Source organism: Microcaecilia unicolor, chromosome 2, assembly GCF_901765095.1.
Source record: "Microcaecilia unicolor chromosome 2, aMicUni1.1, whole genome shotgun sequence".
NCBI classification, from domain to species: Eukaryota; Metazoa; Chordata; class Amphibia; order Gymnophiona; family Siphonopidae; genus Microcaecilia; species Microcaecilia unicolor.
In genome coordinates, this window is record NC_044032.1 from 81,967,471 (window position 1) to 81,981,956 (window position 14,486).

The window sequence follows — 14,486 nt, forward strand, 5'->3', positions numbered from 1 at the left end:
AAATGGGAAAACTTTTGGCTATCTACGTTCAAAACTCTCCGTTCAGCAGCATCAACTCAATCCATTCTTTGCCTCAATCACAGGGCCACTTGGACACTACTACTACTACTACAACTATTTAACATTTCTAAAACGCTACTAGGGTTACGCAGTGCTGTACAATTCAACATAGAAGGACAGTCCCTGCTCAAAGAGCTTACAATCTAAAGGACAAATGTACAGTTAATCAAGTAGGGGTCATCAAATTGGGGCAGTCTAGATTTCCTGCAAGGTATAGAGGTTAGGTGCCGAAAGCAACATTGAAGAGGTGGGATTTGAGTAAGGATTTGAAGATGGGTAGGGAGGGGGCTTGGCGTAATGGCTCAGGAAGTTTATTCCAAGCATAGGGTGAGGCGAGGCAGAATGGGCGGAGCCTGGAGTTGGCGGTGGTGGAGAAGGGTACTGAGAGGAGGGATTTGTCCTGTGAGCGGAGGTTTCGGGCGGGAACGTAAGGGGAGATGAGGGTAGAGTGGTAATGAGGGGCTGCATACTGAGTGCATTTGTAGGTAAGAAGAAGAAGAAGCTTGAACTGAATGCGGTATCTGATTGGAAGCCAGTGAAGTGACCTAAGGAGAGGGGTGATATGAGTATATCGGTTCTGGCGGAATATAAGACGTGCAGCAGAGTTCTGAATGGATTGAAGGGGGGGATAGGTGGTTAAGTGGGAGGCCAGTGAGGAGTAGGTTGCAGTAGTCAAGGTGAGAGGTAATGAGAGCGTGGATGAGAGTTTGGGTGGTGTGCTCAGAGAGGAAGGGGCGAATTTTGCTGATGTTAAAGAGGAAGAAGCGACAGGTCTTGGCTGTCTGCTGGATATGCGCAGAGAAGGAGAGGGAGGAGTCGAAGATGACTCCGAGGTTGCGGGCAGATGAGACGGGGCGGATGAGTGTGTTATCAACTGAGATCGAGAGCGGAGGAAGAGGAGAAGTGGGTTTTGGTGGGAAGACGATAAGCTCGGTCTTGGCCATGTTCAGTTTCAGGTGGCGGTTGGACATCCATGCAGCAATGTCAGATAAGCAGGCCGATACCTTGGCCTGGGTCTTCGCGGTGATGTCTGGCGTGGAGAGATACAGCTGGGTGTTGTCAGCGTAAAGATGATCCTGGAAACCATGGGATGAGATCAGTGAACCCAGGGAAGAGGTGTAAATTGAAAAAAGAAGGGGTCCAAGGACAGATCCCTGGGGAACTCCAACAGAGAGTGGGATGGGGTGGAGGAGGATCCATGAGAGTGTACTCTGAAGGTACGGTGGGAGAGATAGGAGGTGAACCAGGAGAGGACAGAGCCCTGGAACCCAAATAAGGACAGTGTGGCAAGAAGTAAGTCATGATTGACAGTGTCAAAAGCGGCAGATAGATCGAGGAGGATGAGGATGGAGTAGTGGCCTCTGGATTTGGCAAGGAACAGGTCACTGCAGACTTTAGAGAGTGCTGTTTCTGTTGAGTGTAGAGGGCGAAAATCGGATTGAAGTGGATCGAGGATGGCCTAAGAGGAGAGAAAATCAAGGCAGCGGCTGTGAACGGCGCTCTCAAGTATTTTGGAGAGGAAGGGTAGGAGGGAGATGGGGCGGTAGTTGGAGGGACAGGTAGGGTCAAGTGATGGTTTCTTGAGGAGAGGTGTGACTACAGTGTGCTTGAAGGTGTCAGGGACAGTCGCAGTGGAGAGAGAGAGGTTGAGGATATGACAGATGGAGGGGGTGATAGTATGAGAGATGGTGTTAAGTAAGTTGGCAGGGATGGGATCAGAGGAACAGGTGGTGGATTTTGAGGAGGAAAGAAGGCGGGCGGTTTCCTCCTCGGTGATATCAGGGAAGGAGGAGAAAGAGGCCATTGTTGGTTGGTTGAGGGAGAGGATTGAAGGGTGAAGGGGAGGAGGTGGCTTGGTAGTGAACTCAAGGTTGATCTTTTGCACCTTGTCGCGGAAGTGATTGAGGAGAGAGTGAGGGGGGGGGGGGAAGCAGAGGGCACCTTGAGGAGGGAGTTAAGGGTGGCGAAGAGACGATGAGGGTTGGAGCTCAGAGAGTTGGTCAATTGGGTGTAGTAGTCCTGTTTGGCAAGGAATAGGGAGGACTGGAAGGAGGATAGCATGAATTTGTAATGAAGGAAATCTGAATAGGTGCGAGATTTCCTCCAGAGGCGTTCAGTAGATCGGGCACAGGAGCAAAGGTAACAGATGCAAGGGGTCAACCAGGGCTGGGGATTAGTACGCCTTGTGGGACAAATTATCTAAGTTTAGAACTCACAAAAGCTGTAAATGTTGGTCCTGTAATCAAGAGGTGCAAACTCTTTCACATCTACTAATTCATTGAACACTGCTGAACAAGTTCTGGACCTCTGTATGGAAAACCATCAGCTGCCTTTTGAATTTGAATGTAATATTGTCTTACCATATTGTGATCCTAGATCATCTGGGTTTGGATGTTCAATTATCAGATTTTGAACTACACTTCAGAAAATATTGCTAATTATTGCAATTGCAATAAGAGCAATCCTACGCGACTGTAAGAATACCATGTCTTTGGATTACAATATCTAGTGGAAAACAGTGTGTCTCACCGTCAAATATGAATGAATTTCAGCTGAAAAACTTGGAGCATTAGCTAAGTTTGAAAAAATTTGGAAGCCTTTACTTGAATATAGTACGTTACCCTACTAACTACCCCTCTTGTTTACTAAGCAGCGTGGTAAAATGCGGTTTCGATTATACCGATTTGGATGTCTCTGTGAGAGGGACATTCAAGTGCCGATTTATGTCACTTTTTGGATGTCCATCTCTTTCGAAAATGAGCCTGTAACTGAACAAGAGAGTAACAAAGAAGAACTGAGAAGGCCATGAGTGTGTCTAAAAGCTCAGAAAGTAACTAGTAATGACTATCATGTCACAGTTATAGAACAATGTCAGTTATAAATTATCAATTTTGTGCTTACATAACCCCTGTTTACTAAACCACACTAGTAGCTGCCATACGCTAATGCCGACACAGCCCATTCATTGAATGGGATGTGTCAATATTACCACGCTGCTTAGTAAACAAGGGGGATAGTTAGTAGGATACTATATTCTTCTGCCGTCATTTCCTTGAGGGCAGGACACAGAGGGAACGAACGAGCAAAGGGAAAGCTGGTGGAGAGACGTCAGACAGGCAGCGCTTTCACTGATGCTGCGCAGACGTCGGAGGCGGAGCGAGGTAAATTTAAAGCGCAGGGGAATCGGAGATGGAGGGGAGCAGAGGAGTAAGGTTTTTAGAAAAAAAATGCAACGCGACGGCGTAGCGCCCTTGAAGGCAGGCGCCCCCCTGCAGCGCTTACCGCACTTACCGTGTTGGCACGGCCCTGCACACTAGGGCCTCAAGAAAGAAGACACGGGGACTACTAGGAGTGAGAAACCAAAATTTGTACTGAAAAGGTGTTTGTGACCCTATTGCAACAAGGGAAAGAGGCTTACCCAGTGAAGAAAGGGGGCCTGTGTGTGAGGTCCCAGACACACAAATGTTTATTCAGGGCCGTGGCAAACAATTCAGTATTACTCAAATTCCAAAAAACAACAGAGTCCACAAGCAGCCTTTTTGCCGAGGCCCCTCGTCTTTTCCTTCCTCGTGGTTGTCCCTTCTATTATTTTTTTTTCATTGTTTTAGCTTTTTCTGCTCTCTTACTGTATGTTCTTTCTTCTGCTGATGTTATCAATGTTGTTCTTTCTACCTCTATTTGTTTGAATAATAGCTGTCTTTAATCGTGGAGGCTGGTTTAATCAAATTTCAGGTTTTGTCATGAGTGCTGTATTCATGTACTTAGCGGGGTCAGAGTAATGTTTCAACAACTTGATTAATTGCGTTTCAAGGCAACACCAAGAAGCAAGGCAGGAGTAATGCCAAGAACCAGCAGAGACTGGAGAAGTGATGAATGGGATCTGACAAAGTATGTAGCCAGAGCATGAGACAACACCAAGTAGAGCACAGCAAGCTCCAGCAAGAAAACCAAACAGTGACTAGGTTTATATAAGAGTGCAGGGAGGACTCTGTCAGGAAACAGCTGCCATTGTGCAAACAGACATGACCAGCCTGCATGGCTGAGCACAGTGACACCAAATGGTAGGCGATCAGAAGTTTACTACAGCAAAATTCTCCCAAAAACTGTGCTCTCAGTAAGCTGGCGGCCGAACTTTATACCTAGATGTCTGGATTTGAGTTGGACAGTCCTACTTTCCCACTCCCCCAACCCTTGTCCCCCCCAGTTGGGAGTCCAGCTTCCCTATGCCCTGTCTAGCAAAATAGGGGCAGAAAGGCTCATAGGAGTTGCCTCACTGGCATTTGAGCGTGACTTTGTGTGCCAGACAGGCTAGTTATGTGATAGGCATATCCTCCTTGTTCCTCACCTGTGGCTAGCTCTGGCTGAAGCAATTATTCCGCAATTCTGCTGGCTTCCTTAGCAGTGCTCCAAAGTACTGGCCAAAGCACAGCCTGCAGAACTGGCTTTCATCTCACCTCTGCAAGTTCAACCCTTCCCTGCAATTTACTTTAAAAAAAAATCAATCCTGCTTCAGTCTTTCCACAATTGCTTCAAAGTGTGAAATAATTCTAGTTCTTCTCCTACCTGCAACTTAAAAAACAAAAACTGCTCCATTTGCCTGGTTACATCTAAGACAGGTGGAATTCAGTGACTGGGTCCTTTGCAGTTGTTCTAGATTTCAAGAACTCCTTTCCTTACCTGCAAGCTAGTTTTAAAAAATGTGAATAGTAGTCTCAAGCAGGGGCGTATCTGAACTGCGGCAGTAGGGGGGGCCAGAGCCAGAGTGAGGGGGCACATTATAGCCCCCATGCCGCCGTCACGACCTCCCCCCCCCATGCCGCCGTCACCTACCTTTGCTGGCGGGGGACCCCAACCCCTGCCAGCCGAGGTCCGCTTCCTCCTGCCGCTGCCTTTAAAAATATTCCTTCAGCTGGTGGGGGACCCCAACCCCCGCCAGCCGAGCCGAGGTCTTTAAAGTTCTTCTTCGTCCTCGTGCTGTTCAACTGCTGAATCCAGTTTCAGAGTCTGACGTCGCAGCACGTTGTAAGAGCGAGGAGTGGTGATGCAAAAATCTCAAGAATATTTGCACATTCTTGAGATTTTTGCATCGCCACTCGCTTGCTCTTAAGGAGGAACTGTGCATTTCTTTATGCCATTATCTTCCTGAGTGTTACCCATCTAACCATTGAATACTCCTTTGGAAGAAAGGATTGTGTATCCCTTAGTGTTTTTTTCCCCAGTGTGCCAATCACCCCAAAGATTGAAACACTTCCGGAAGATTCCTGAGGAAGGTGCTACGGCGCCGAAACACGGCTGTGTTGAGTCACCTATTCACATTAAAAATCATTGTTTTAACTCATTTATACGTCTGCCCCATTGTTTGAATAGAGCCTATTTTCCACACCCCTTTTTTGTTTTCGCTTTTTTGTCCTGTGGGGATCAAGTGCACCTCCACACTCCGTGTGGTTTTTCTCTGACCTATGTTCTTATGTTCCCACCAGTGCTTTTTTTGTAGGTTACAGCTCTGGTGCACCCAAAAGGACACAAACTAAATTAGCACACAGACCAGGAATTAGGAGAACAGTCTTGCCAAATCTGACACCCAATATGTTATCAAAATCTCAGAATCTAACAAACAGATCCCTATTCAGACACTTGGCCTTGCAGTCACACATGCAGAACAGAGGTAGCCTCTCTACAGGCAAAAATTAACCTGAAATCCTAAGAAGCTAGACACTGCATGCAGCACAATACAAGGAAAATAGAAAAACATGTTTCTTCCTATACAGTGCAAAGTAAGACAGCAGATGTAAATTCTGACCTAGTATGGCTACTCTTATGTTCTCAAATTGGACAAATTCCAACACTAAAATGAAAATAAAATGATTTTTCTACTCTTTGTGGTCTGGTGACTTTGTTTTTCTGACCATGTTGGTCCCAGTCTCTGATTCTGCTGCTCTCTATCTCTATCTAACTCCATTTCCAGGTCTTCCTGTCCATTTATTTTTTTACTTTCCTCTTTTCTTCTCCACTTCTTGCCCTCCATCCCTACTTGACTGTAGGAGGTATAGAGTGGATCCAGCTTTTTACCTGTTTTTTCCATCCATGTGCAGTTTTCTCCTCTATTCCCTTTCCCTCATCTCCATCCATGTGCATCTTCTTTTCTCTTCCCTCCCCTCCATCCATGTCCAGCATTTCTCCTCTCTCCCATCCCTTGCAGCCATGTCCAGCATATTTCCTCTCCTCTCCATCCATGTGCATCTCCTTCCTTTCTCTTCCCTCCCTCCATCCATGTTCAATGATTCCCTCTCTCTCCCTCCCCTGCCCTCCATCTGTGTCCAGCAAATCACCTCTCTTCTCTGCCCTCCCCTCCCTCCATTCATCCATGTCCAGTAATTCTTCTCTCTCCCTGCTCCCCTCTCCATCCATGTTAGCAATTCTCTTCTCTCCCCTGCTCTCCCCGCCATCCATGTCTAGTAGTTCTCCTCTCTCCTCTGCCCTCCCCTCCATCAATGACCAGCAATTCTCCTCTCTCCCCTGCTCTCCTCTCTATTCATGTCCAGCAATTCTCTTTTATTCTCTCCTCTGCCCTCCCCTCATCCATCCATGTGCAGCAATTCTCCTCTCTCCCCTGCCTTCCCATCCCCTCCTATCCATGTCCAGCTATTCTCTCTCCCTCCTGTCCTCCCCTCCCATCCATGTCCAGCGATTCTCCTGGATACCAGGTGGAGAGCAGCGATTCTGCTTTCCACCTGGTATCCCCTCCAATCCATGTCCATTGATTCTCCTCAAATCTTCCTCCTTCTCCCATTGTCTGCCTACTTGAAAGTCCGAGCCCCTGGCAGTAATCAGCAAGTACAAGGCCCGACACCAGCACTGAGGAGCCTTCATGCCCAATGCCATGTGCTTGGCAAGGCCCTGTTAGTTCAGCCCTCTCTGACACATATGTGTCAGAAGGGAAGTACCAACAGGGCCTCCATGAACAGATAGGCTTGAAGGCTGAGTGTGCTGGTGCCGGGCCTTGTACTGAGTGATTTGGGGGCTCGGACTCTCAAGCAGGCAGTGAGAGGAAACGGGATCAGCAGGTTGAAAAGGTGACGGTGAGTCATACTGGCGCACACTGGCAAGAAAAAAAGCCCTGGTTCTAACTCTTGCAATTTCTCCATTAAATAACTACTCTGTTGAAGCTTGGGGACTGGGTGCAGAGATCAAAGCAGGAGAAAGTATAGGCATGTAGATTGGGTAGAGTGAACAGGAAGTGGGGAACTGGATGTGGATACGCAGGGTCTGGGAAATTTAGAAAAAGGAGAACAGACTGGGCTGGCTCAACCACTAGATAGACTAAGTGTAAGGCTAGGACAGCACCATTTGAGGGGATGGCACTGGTGCAGCAGTCAGTGTCACTAAACAAGAGTCAGCATGGCCAAAGTGGGGCCTTAAATATTTGCTCATGCTCAAGACCTGCCATGTCTAGCCCCATTTGAAACAGCCCCAGGGCTAGAACTGCACATGATGCATCCGGCTCTCAGACTGAAAATCCGCAGTGATCACATGCTGAGTGGGAGATCACTGGACACAAAGGTGTACATTCATATCAGTCTACTCTGTGCTAGCCCTCTCCCTGAGTCCCTCTCATCCTCACAGCCTGTTTCTACTCTTACACAGTTCCACACCTGTCCCTGTCCCTATCACTCAGCCTCTCTTCCCTTTACAGCTCCTTTCTGCCTCTTCTAGCATTTCAAAGCAGCATTCTCTTTCCCAGCCTTTCAACCCCTTCGCCCTTTCCTTACCTCCATTATTCCTCTCCCTGTACCTCTGTCTTTTTTTTACTTTAATTGCTGTAGGTATTCATTTGGCAACATACAGCATGGAAAATTGTCACAACAATAAAGTTCTGAATCTGTCTTTCGTTGTTGCACTTCCCCATTTCCCTGCAGCTCTGAAGCATGTCGCTTTTTACTTCAAATCTACAGACTTACAATGGAAAGATATTGAGACAGAGCTAGTGTCTATGGCCTGTAATTATCCATTCAGCAAATGCACTCTTTGCAGCTTAACTCTCTTACTCAGTGTGAGTCATCCACCACCCATTACTGCATCAAAATGCCCCCAGTTCTCACTTCCAGAGCATTGAACATTAGTACATAAGAATAGCCATACTGGTTAAGCCCAATTGTCCATCTAGCCCAGTATCATGCTTCCAACAGTGGCCAATCCAGGTCACAAGTACCTGGCAGAATCCCAAGAGCAGCAAGATCCTATACTATTGATCCCAAGGATAAGTAGTGGCTTTCCCCATGTCTATCTTAATGGAAGATTATGGACTTTTCCTCCAGGATCTTGTCCAAACTTTTTTTTAAAACCCAGATACACTAACTGCTGTTACCACATTCCTTGGCAATGAGTTCCAGAGCTCAACTATTTGTTGAGTAAAAAAATATTTTCTCTTATTTTTACTTTTTGGAAATGTAAACAATGGATTCATAGTTACTGGTTCTACTCCACTCAGGATTTTGTAGACTTAGCCATCTCTTTTCCAAGCTGAAGAGCCCTAACCTCTTAAGTCTTTCCTCATATGAGATGAGTTCCACTCCTTTAATAATTTTGGTTGCCCTTCTGTGAACCTTTTCTAATTCTGATATATATATACATATTTTTTTTAGATAAGGTGACCAGAATTGCACACCATACTCAAGGTGAGGTTGCACCATAGAGTGATACAGAGGCACTATAATATTCTTTGTCTTATTTTCTCTTCCTGCATTTAGACCTCCATACTGGATTTGGATTTTAGATTTAATAACTTGCTGTTTTCTAGTTCCAAGCTCAAGGTGGGTTACAGTCGAGGTTGATTTCATTAACATCCTTAGAACTTACACTTGCTCCACAGGGAGCTGAATTCTGTGGGCTGGCATCATGACAGGTGCTGACTGAAATCCAATTTCACTCTCAGAAGGGGACTTTCTTAGAATAGACTTCCACCTACTGGTATATGTTCAATGCACACCTAGCTAGATCATTGCTATGTGTACATTGTGACTAGAACATATCAGCTCTAAGTAATAATAGGAGGTAACCTCATATCCTTTCTTATGTCAAAATTCTTAAAGTTTGACTTGCTATTCCTCATTTCATGGGATTTAGGCCTTGACAATCTCTTTCAGTATCTCATAGATATCCACTTTCGCTTCCCTTTTGTTGACATGCTAGTTCTTGTCTTATTCATTTCATTTATTCTTAAGTTGCCTTGAAACATTCAGTTGAGGATCTATTAAATTGGGATGCTTCACTTCAATCTTAATTCTCTTCATTAATGTGCAGTACCATTCTTAACTTGCAAATGGTCAGACAGCTAAACCTTTTTTGGCTAGATTTGCATTATGTACTGTCATGCATTCCTTGGTTATTAGTATACTGGACTACTGCAATCTACTCCAAATAGAGCTTCCAATTAAGCACTTGAGGTAATTGTAGAATGTCCAGAATGCAGAGGTTCAGATGATTGTGAATCCACGATAGAGGGAGAATGCTCCTCCATGCTAGCTGAACTACCCTGGTTACTTATTAGGGAGTGAGTATAGTTCAAGCTGATGGTAATGCAATTTAAAGGGCTTTGTAACAAAAAACCTTTGTACCTCAGGAAGAAAATCCAATGGTATGAGCCCACTTGACTGCTAAACTAAAGTGATGGCAGTCTGTGGGTAATCCTACTAGGTCACAGGTGCATCTGGAATGTTGGAGGTCTCATGAATCCTCTATAATTATGCCAACATTTGTGGAATAGACATGTGCATTGTATGCATTCAATTGTTTTTAATTGTTTGCTTAACAATTCAAGAACTCTTTTGCTAAAGTGTGTTAAGCCATAACGAGCAGTTAGCACAAGAAAATCAGGCTATTGTAAAATGCATTAAAGCATTTTGCGGTATTTTGCCTGTTATTGCATGCTAACCCATGTGCTGCTTATATTCAGTGGCGTACCAAGGGCAGGGCAGTGGGGGCAGTCCACTCCAGGTGCATGCCGCTGGAGGGGCGCTGAAAGCAGCCGCGTGGCTGTCGCCTCCGCTGGTTCCCTGCTCCCTCTGCCCTGGAACAGGTTACTTCCTGTTCTGGGGCAGAGGGAGCAGGGAACTAGCGGAACCAACAGCTGCACGGCTGCTCCCAGCAGGTAAGAATGCACCCGGGGGGGGGGGAGTCATGCTGCACCCGGGAGACGGATGGACGCTGTTGCACCTGGTGGGGGTGGGGGTGCGCAGCAACGATCCGCCCCGGGTGGCAGCCGACCAAGGATCGCTACTGCTTATATTTTTAAAATATTTTTTTCCAAGGGGTTGTCATAGGTAGAAAATGGACATGCAAGAGTTCATGAGCAAGAATGCTAGGATTACTATACACTAACTGGTTAACACAGGGTTAATGCAGGAGCACCTAGCATCTTCTAATAGGAGGAAGTTAAATTTTTGCAGGTAATGCGCACTAGTGGCACCATGAGCACTCAACCTGCAAAAGACAAACGAGGAGTGGCCTAGTGGTTAGGGCACTGGTCTTGTAATCCAGAGGTGGCCAGTTCAAATCCCACTGCTACTCCTTGTGATCTTGGGCAAGTCACTTAACCCTCCTTTGCCTTAGATACAAAACTTAGATTGTGAGCCCTCCTGACAGAGAAATATCCAGAGTACCTGAATGTAACTTACCTTGAACTACTACTGAAAAAGGTGTGAGCAAAACCTAAATTGAAAATGATTTTTAAAAGGTTGCATAAATTAAAGGCTTAGTGTGCAGCAAAGTCCTGTGTTATTAACTTTATTTATTTAAAATTTGCAGTACTGCCTCAATTAACTAGCAGATCCAGGTGGTTTACAATCTAAAATCATAGCAATCAAAAGGAAGAAAAGAACTGCAATTTAAATAGGAGAGAGTTTCAGGACCTGGGAAAAATAGGAGAGGGAATGAAAGGGAGGCGAAGTGAGGAGGGAAGGACACTGGAAGAGATGATGATGCTAGCAGCATACATTAAGTTATATACTTGCCGAAAAAGCCAAGATTGTATGGCAGATTTTAATTTTTTTTATGACAATTCAGCACAGATATTGAGGAGAAGAGAATTCCAATAGAAAGGGACTATGAAATAGAAAGCATGATGTCTAATTGATTCAAATACGGTGAGTTTGAAATTGGGAAGAACCAGATGGTAATATGGAGCAGAGGAGACAGACTGGAGAGTATGGAATAGTAAGATTCACTAAGTAATGTGGCAGGTCTGTCCTAAAGACCTTAAAAGTAAGTGTCAAGAGCTTTAGGTGATTTCATTGTTCAATGGAATTATTCTTGGAAAAAGAGGGAACATGATCAAATCTTTTGGCGTGACACAGTAACCTAATGGCAATATTCTGTAGGGATTGTAGTCTTTTTGAATTAGAGCAAGAAGATCCTGGGTAGACTGTGTTGAAATAGTTAATTCTAGTAAGTAACAGGGAGAGAATGATTGAAAAGAAAGTATCATGATCAAAGTATCTTCTGACTGAGCAGAGTTGCTGAAAAATGAAAAAATCAGTCTTGAATAGATTAAAAATTTGTAAAGAGAAAGTAAGTTGTGAGTCAAAGGGTAATTCCTAAGTATCGGAAAGCGTGAACAGTAAAATGTGATTTACAAAGAGGTTCAAAGAGATACTTGGGGTTGGAAGGCCCCCGGTGAACCAACAAGCTACTGCCCAAATTTTAATGCCCTTGAGTAAAACAGCCCCTTAGCTAATAGCATGTTTGAATTAAATAAAAAAAAGAGTATATGGCTCCAACTTGTCACACAGTTGAGGTCTGCATGACAAGTGAGAGGCTACTGTACAGCAGGGGTTCTCAACCCAATCCTCGGGACACGCCTTGCCAATCAGGTTTTCAGGATATCCACAATGAATTTACACGAGATAGATTTGCACGCAATGGAGTTAGTGCATGCAAATTGATCTCAAGCATATTCATTGTGGATATTCTGAAAACATGGCTGGCTAGGCCTATCCCGAGGACCGGGTTGAGAACCCCTGCTCTACAGTGTTAAGCAGGGAAACTAATCTAGCAAGAAACAGAAAGCCTTTTTATTTCTGGCAGGATTCATGGTTAGGGGTAGCTCTATCTCCTCTATGGAATCAGTGATTGGTTACTGAGGTTTGTGTGTATTGTTTTGTTTTTTTATGTACTGCATGATTTAATTTTATAAACTGCATTGAAATTTTTACAGGAATGTACTGTAAAAGCGTTTTGCAAATAAATATAACTATGTTCAGAAAATGCAGCATTTCTATTTTTTCTGACCTTGACACTCAATCAAAGCCACGTACCGAAAGAAACATTGCATCTTTCAAAATATCTTTGCTGGATTTATATGTTCATTGTTTGTTAAATGGGTCATTCAGACCTGATAAATAATTACGTGGGATCTTTGAACAAAAAGAAAAAGGAGAGGGAGTGAGAACATGAATACAGGAGTTCAAGAGTTATTAGCTTAGCAGTGGGGCACCAGAAACTGGCAAGTGTATTTGCTGCCTTTTCAAGGCAACCTGTAGAGCTACAAATATGAAAAAGCATTTTCCCAGACACCGGTGAAGCAAATATCAAACCAAGGCTTGGACAGTACACTCTAGGCCTCATTTTCTAAAGATATTTCCCCAATCTTTGTTCTGTATGGAAAATCCTTAGTACATCTGGCTGTCTATCTGGTTTTTACTTTTGGGTTTATATTCAGCATGGTTTAAACAGGCAGGAGAGGCCCTGCCAGCTTAAACCATGCTGAGCGGGCTGGCCACCAATATTCCGTGACACTTAACCAGGAATATTGGCTGTAATTGCACAAAACAAATTTGGGCAATAACCCCCTAATTCTATAAAAAGCACTAAAAAAATGCCCAATTTTGGCATGCATTTTAATTGAATAATGAGCTAAGTAGTGCCAATAATTGGCTTTTTAACAAGCAATTATTGGCACTGATTAGATTCAATTAGCATGTATGCATGTAAATTTAGGCATGGGAACCAAGCCAAATTTTACATGTGTGTCAGAAAAAGGGGCGCAGAAATGGGAGGGCCATGGGCGAATCAGTCATGTGATTGTGTGAGCAGGGTTGTAGCAGGAGGCCTTTATAAAGTACAGCCAGACAAGGGGAAAAATGAAACAAAACCCCTTTATTAGGCAAACTTCACACAGGTCTGCAACTGACAGATCTCAAGCCCACAGTACATACAGCTACATGCAGGGTTTCATAGCACAGGCCTGTCTCCAGCCAGACCTCATGGACAGGATTCTTGTAAAACTAAAGATAAAACTTAGCCTACCTTAGCCAGATTCTGTTAGCTTATACAGATACAGTGGAGACCTACACTCTGGGCAGCTTCTCTCTTCCTAAGGCCTTTCTGTTCTGTTCTGCCAGAGGGCATTTACTTGCTGCTCATTGTTGAACCTTGCCCTCCCAGCCAGACAGCCTAACATCCCTATGCATACATTGGTGTGCTTCAACCTCTGACATGGCTGGTTTAGCGCCACCTGCTGTAAGGTGGCCAAACTGCAACCTCAGTGAAGGAGTTTTCTTAGATTCACCTGCCACTATACCACTCACTCCCTCACATACCCTCCCCCTCAGCTCAACCATACCAGGTTGAGCACTTGCCACCACCTGGGTCACCTTGCCTAGGGATTGAGATCACTCACTAGGGCACCCGGGGCTCCCACAACTATTAGGAATCCCTGAGACTGCTCCAGGGCCACAATTACACAACTAGCCCAGTCACAGCATGCCTTTCGCACCTACACATGAGCAGAGCAAAGTAAACACAGCAACCATTAAGCCCCATCACACCAATGGTCACAAATCCCCCTCCCAGGGACATTCAGTCCAGTGGAAAACAACTGGACTGGAACTCCATCCATAGGTCACATCACCATCTTCTCATCCAGCGGCCAACAGTACTCGTCATCTTTAAACCAGTTGTCATCACCAGAAAACTGTATCTTTCTGAACACAGATGTCCGCCTTCTCCACATCACCAGTGGACCATTTATCATTACTTGAGTCTTCCTCTCTAGAATAGGCTGATACTCTGCCCCTCTGGGTCTCTGACAACCATCACAACCAGGTTTTCATGAGTGACCAGTCTTGACTTCAAGATCCCCCTGATCCCTTGAGACATCCACCACTGGGAATAGGAAAAAAATAATATAAGCTTCCAAGATTCTCTTCGACAGCCACACCTCCCTTTGAGGCATCTCCACCTTGACATCTTCCATATCTATGGCACTCCACTCCTGGCTTTAAGCTTCATCCTTCGAGTGACCTTTCTACATGCTGGGTCTCCCTTACTCAAAGCTCTATCCATATTCTTAATGGAAAGGCTTTGGTGGGTCAACTGACTTTTGTTTCTTAAGTTACCATCCCCCTGCTGCGGAGAACATACTGCATAGC